Source organism: Molossus molossus, unplaced genomic scaffold, assembly GCF_014108415.1.
Source record: "Molossus molossus isolate mMolMol1 unplaced genomic scaffold, mMolMol1.p scaffold_m16_p_18, whole genome shotgun sequence".
NCBI classification, from domain to species: Eukaryota; Metazoa; Chordata; class Mammalia; order Chiroptera; family Molossidae; genus Molossus; species Molossus molossus.
In genome coordinates this window covers 64,694,441-64,700,772 of record NW_023425353.1, presented here as the reverse complement: position 1 = coordinate 64,700,772, position 6,332 = coordinate 64,694,441, and positions in this window count along the sequence as shown.

Below are 6,332 nucleotides of genomic sequence, written 5' to 3'. Positions count from 1 at the left end.
AGTGGGGGCATACAGGAGGCGGCCAATTGATGTTCTCTCCCGTCCATGTTTGTCTCTCTCTCTCCTTTCCTCTCTCTCTCTCTAAAAATCAATAAAGAAAAAAATATTAAAAAATAACAAGTCTCCCTGGCCCGGCAGTGTGGCGCAGTGGTTGAGCATGATGCATGCACCAAGAGGTCATGGGTTGGATTCCAGGTCAGGGCACATGCGCGGGTTGTGGGCCAAATTCCCAGTGGGGGGCATGCAGGAGGGGGCCAATCATGCTATCTCTCATTGATGTTTCTATCTCTCTCTCCCTCTCCTTTCCTCTCTCTCTCAAAATCAATAAAGAAAAAAAAATTTTTTTTAATCTCCCTGGCATGGTAGCCCAGTTGATTAGAGCATCATCTCCTGATATGCCAAGGTTGCAGGTTGGATCCCCAGTCAGGGCACAAACAAGAATCAACTAAGGAGTGCATAAATAAGTGGAACAACAAATCTATGTTTCTCTCTCCCTCAAATCTTTTTTTTTTTTTTGGTATATACCCCTAGCGGGAACTGAACCCGGGACTCTCTGGTCCACAGGCCGACGCTCCAACCGCTGAGCCAAACCGGCCAGGGCTCAAATCATTTTTTTTAAAAGTCTATTGCCACCTCTACATCTTTGCTGGGGTAACTTTCTAGTCATTCAAGATTTATCCATCCTTCTCTGTTCTTCTAGGAGGCATCCTCCTGCAGGTAGCCATCCTGGACTTCAGCCTGGAACCCTGCAACCAGGACCCAACGGAGAAGGAGAGAGATGCCACCTGACTTCTGGAAACATACTGGCCATGATCGCCATGATCTTATGGCCTTTCCACAAGACAGTGGCAGCAACACTATTGTTTCTAGTGGGACAGCTGGGGAGGCCCCAGCCCAAGGACAAGGAAGGTCCACAATGCCAGGAGGAGAGCTGGCCACTAAAGTTTGGCCACCCACAGCCCCTCGTGCAGCACAAGCTCCCTCCTTCCCACCCTGGCACACATCTTGTTTCAGCTTTCAGTCTTCAAGCTGTCTGCTCTCCTTGTGTCTTGTGTATCCCTATCTGAATTACTTCCTTGCTGAGGAACCATTGGCCTGTAAATCCTCCAATGGTTCCCCCTAGACTCCCTCCTTCCTGGAGCCAAAGCTCAGGCAGGCACTGCCACCAGCATGCAACAAACATGGTGAAGACACATAATGCCCACCTAGGGACACAGACACTCAGAGATATGCTCTATGTATGCCTCTGATCCACAGAACACTATAAAAACAGGCACACATAGTCAGGATTACACACTGTCCCGGTATAGACTACAAACCCAGTTCCAAGTCTGGCCTCTTCCCCCACCAGCTCCGCCCCATGCTGGAGAGCTGATCCTCCCTCCTCCAGCCCCACCCCCACCCCCAGCCAGCTCCTAGCAACAGCCAACAGCTCTTGCAGTTGCCAGGCAACAGGGAGAACCTGTCAGCTTCTCTGGAGGCCAGGCTCACCAGAGGTGGGCCAACACAGACCCCAATCGATGGAGGCCGGACAGGATGGGGCTCCTGGGAGACATGACCTTCTCCAGCCCCAGGCCAGGTCAAGTGGTCCTTGCACCCTTCCCACTGGTTAGTCTGTCCCTTCCATTTAAGTGTTTTTCCTAGAGAGCTCAACAACCCCTGCTTCTACCCCTCCAGAGGGGTCCCCAGGGCTGTGGTTAGGCCTCTCTTTGCCACTCTAGTCACATAGGAGCTGAAAACCTCACACGGCAACTTCTACCCTGATCACCAGCCCCATGTCCTATACTGCTCTGAAGCCTCCCTAAGACACTTCAGACACCCTGTGGGATCCTGACTTTGTGGACTCTCACCATCCAGAGCCATGACGGCCACCACCCCTGCATCCTGTCAATTTCTCAACTCCCGTTCAAATATGTCTCTGTTCTTTGTCCCCATAGTCCCTTATTCTAGGCCTCCAGCCTCCTCCCTGGCTCTTCTGTTTCCCCTACAATCCATCAAAGGGGATCCTACTGAAAGAAATCACATCAGTCTCTTGCTCACAAACCTTCTGTGGCTCCCCAGTACCCTGAGGATAAAGCCCACACACACTGCTTTGGACTATGCAGGAGGCAGAGGTGGTAGAGGAGGCTGACAGCAAGGACTCTGGGGAGCAGTCTGCAAATTTGCCAGCTGTGTATGACTTTGGACAAGTACCAGAAATTCCCTGTGCCTCAGTTTTCTTATCAGTAAAATGGGCCTAAATTATTTTTCCCCACTGCACTGGCTGAGGTCAGGACAAAAGAGGAAATGTAGGTGAAATAGTCATGCCCTGGCCAGTGTCGCTGAGTTGATTGGAGCAATATCCTGAACACCAAAGAGTCTCAGGTTTGATTCCTGATCAGGGCACATACCTACGTTACAAGTTTGGTTCTGGTTGGGTGTGTACCAGAGGCATCCAATCAGTGTTTCTCTCACATCGATGTTTCTCTCTCTTTCTAAAAAAAATCAATTAAAAATATATTTTATATATATAATAAAAGGAATGAAAAGAGCGGGAGAGAGAAACATGGATGTGAGAGAGAAACATCGATCGGCTGCCTCCTGCACGCCCCCTACTAGGGATTAAGCCGGCAACCCAGGCATGTGCCCTGATAGGGAATCAAACCAGGACCTCTCAGTCCATAGGACAATGCTTAATCCACTAAGTCACACCAGTCAGGCAATAAAAATATTTTTTATTTATTATTATAATTAAAAAAAATTTTTTTTATCCTCACCTGAGGACATTTTTGCATTTATCTTCAGATAGAGCAGGAGGGAGAGAGGAGGAGAGAGAGAGAGAAACATCGATGTGAGAGAGACACATCTAGTGGCTGCCACCCACACGACCCCAACCGGGGCCAGGGACAAACTGCAACCAAAGTATGTCCCCTTAGCGGGAACCGATCCCGGTTCCCTCCAGTCCGCGGGCCGACGCTCTAACTGCTAAGCCAAACTGGCCAGGGCAAGTTTTTCTTTATTGATTTTAGAGAGAGAGGAAGGGAGAGGGAGAGAGAGATAGAAACATCAATGAGAGAGAACACTGACTGGCTGCCTCTTGCACACCCCTCACTAGGGATTTGGCCCACAACCTGGGCATCAGGAATCAAACCAGCAACCTCTTGGTGCATGGGTCGATGCTCAACCACTGAGCCACACCAGCTGGGCTAAAAATATATTTTAATTTTTTTATTTTTAAATCCTCACCCGAGGATATTTTTCCATTTATCTTGATAGAGTGGGAGGGTGAGAGAGAGAAACACTGATGTGAGAGAGACACATCGACTGGTTGCCTCCCTCATGACTCTGACCAGGGCCGGGGACAGAACCACAACCAAGGTACGTGCCCTTGACTGGAATCGAAACCATGTCTCTTTGGTCCTTGGGCTGATGCTCTAACCACTTAGCAACCGGCCAGGGCCTAAAAATATATTTTAAAAAAAGAACTATTGCCCTGGTTGGTTTGGCTCAGCGGTTAGAGCATCGGTCGGAGGACCAAAGAGTCTCAGGTTCGATTCCACTCAAGGGCACCATCCTTGGTTGGGGTTGTGTGGGAGGCAACCAATCAGTGTGTGTCTCTCTCACATTGATGTTTCACTCTCTATCTTCCCCTCCCACTTTATTTGAAGATAAACGGAAAAATATCCTCAGGTGAGGATTAAAAAAAATTAATAAAATAAAACTTAAAAAAACTATTGCCCAGCCCTGGCCGGTTTGGCTCAGCGGTTAGAGCATCGGTCTGCGGTCCTGAGAGACCCGGGTTCGGTTCCTGCTAAGGGCACGTACCTCGGTTGCAGTTTGTCCCCGGCCCTGGTCGGTTGTGCGGGTGGCAGCCACTCGATGTGTCCCTTTCATGTCGATGTTTCTCTCTTTCTCTCTGTTCCTCTCCCTCCCTCCCACTCTACCTGAACAAAAAATGGAAAAATGTCCTCGGGTGAGGATTAAAAAAAAAAAAAAAAAAAACTATTGCCCAGTCGGTGTGGCTCAGTGGTTGAGCGTTGACCCATGCACCAAGAGGTCGTCAGTTCGATCTCTGGTCAGGGCACATGCCCAGGTTGTGAGCCAAATATCCGGTGGCTGAAAGCGGCCAATCGATGTTCTCTCTCATCAATGTTTCTCTCTCCCTCTCCCTTCCTCTCTCTGAAATCAATAAAAACATATTTAAAAATAAAATAAATATTCAGAATGTGCGTGACACATGGAAAGCCCTCAACAGGGGTGAGTTGTTAAAACAGACATTTCTGCAAGGTCCCATGCCGAGGTTCTCCTCATCGCTCCACAGGCATTACACCAGCATGCCAGCATTCAGACTTGCCCTGGTCCCCCATCCCCTTCCTCCCTCATCCCTCCTCCTCATCTTTCCTTCCCTGCTTGTGAACCAGCTGGGCCTGACTCCCAGTGTCCTGGGGCTTCCTCCTCCCCACAAACCCCAGTGTCCTGATGCTCTCTCTCACCCAGGTCTCTGATTTTGGACCCCTTGCAGCATAATTCCTGAGGGTGGCTAAATATTTGTCAAATGAAATGAATGAATCACCCAGACTCTATTCCACCCTTCCAGGGGTCCCTCATTCTGGAGCTGGGAGAAGTGTAAACAATGAATTCTTCAGACACTGTAAAAGTATTTGCCACAGTTGTATGTGCAAAGAAGGGAGGAAGTAAGGTCAGGGAGCCTTCTTGGTGGAGGTGACCTGGGAGGCTAGAGAGAGAAGAGCACTGAGGGAGACCATTCCAGGAAGAGGGGCCAGGGAGGTGAGACTGGGAGCCTGGCTTTGGGGAAGGATCGAAGAGAAAATCAAGGGTCACAGCTGGAGGAACCCCTTACTTCGTAGCTGAGGCAACTGAGGCCAGGACCCATTCACAGTAATCCAGTGACAGATGTCACCAGCACCTGCTTCCTTCACACTTGGGGACCCCGAAATCCTTTTGAGAGATGTTGTTTTGGGGACAGGGGTGGCTTCCTAGCCAGGGGAGGTATGACTGTGCACGCCAGCCCGCACCACCTGGACTAGACCATAAAAGACAATAAAAAGACATCCAACAGAACTGAAGGTGGCACTTCAGCTGGAATGGAGAAGTGGCCGCTGCCAGCTCACCAGAATGTCCTTGGGGCCGACCACAAGCGACAGAGCAGGTCTGGCTTGTCCCGAGTTACTATCATGCAGCAGCTGAGTAGGGTGAGGAACAGAGACCCCCTCAGTGGGCTGTGACATCTCGGCCTACAGGCTCCAGGAAGGGGAAGCTGCGGGCACTTCCCCAAAGGCAGTTTCGGGGTGGGTGTGTCTGCCCCACCCTGAGTCCAGGAACAGGCAGAACCCCACAGGGATCTCCAGTCCAGGATCCTGACCACCCCACCTACGTGGCTCCCAGGTGGCAGGGAGTCTGGACAAGGCCCTGTGACCACCAAATCACAGCCTGGCAGATAGCACCCAGCAACTTCAGCTTAGATCTCTGTGGCTAAAGCTGGCCCCTCCCTGCAACTCTGAGCCAGGCTCCACCTCCTGGTACATCCCCTGCACTTCCCCCTTCCTGCTTCTTAGCCCAGCAGCAGTTCGGAGACTTGGAGTCAGCAGCTAGCCTGCCCCCTCTGTCCCTTCCTTCAAACCTCTCTTCCCAGGCTTCTCTCCCTTCCAGAGAAGCAGTCCCAAGCCTGGGAGGCCTTGGGGCTCAGGGTACCTCTTCCCGCTCATTCACCTCCTTCAGAGACAAATGTCTTTGTACTGGAGACAACCTCCTTGCCAGAAATTTCTGGACGGGCTAGGGGGCTTCACCAGACACCAGGGGCAGGCGAATCTGAGAGGAGGGGTCATCTGTTCACCTGGTGTTTACTGTGAACCTGTGTGTTGAGAACCCTAAGGTAAGGGAGGCAGCTGGGAGCCTGCCCTCCAGAGCGCATGCTGTCAAAGTAAACAGGGAAAGAACTCCACAGTTTTGGAGAAAATAACAGGGTAACTTAAGAGCCACTGGGAGGTATATGCAGGAGGGAACAGTCTGAAGAGGGGACCTTTTAAAAAAAAATTTTTTTTTTCCTTTATTGATATATTGGAGAGAGAGGAAGGGAGAGGGAGAGAGATGGAAACAAACTGGTGACCTCTTGGTGCAGGGGTCAATGCTCAACCACTGAGCCACACCGGCCGGTTGAGGAGGGGACCTTTGAATGATAAAAAGGGACCAAATGTATGTATGACAAGCCAAGAAAAGAGGTGATAGGCAGAGGCAACAGAAAGTGCAAAGACCCTAGGGCAGGAAGGGGCTGGGTGTCCCTAGAACAAAAAGGAGGCCAGCCTGGCCCTGGCCAGTTTGGCTCAGCGGTTAGA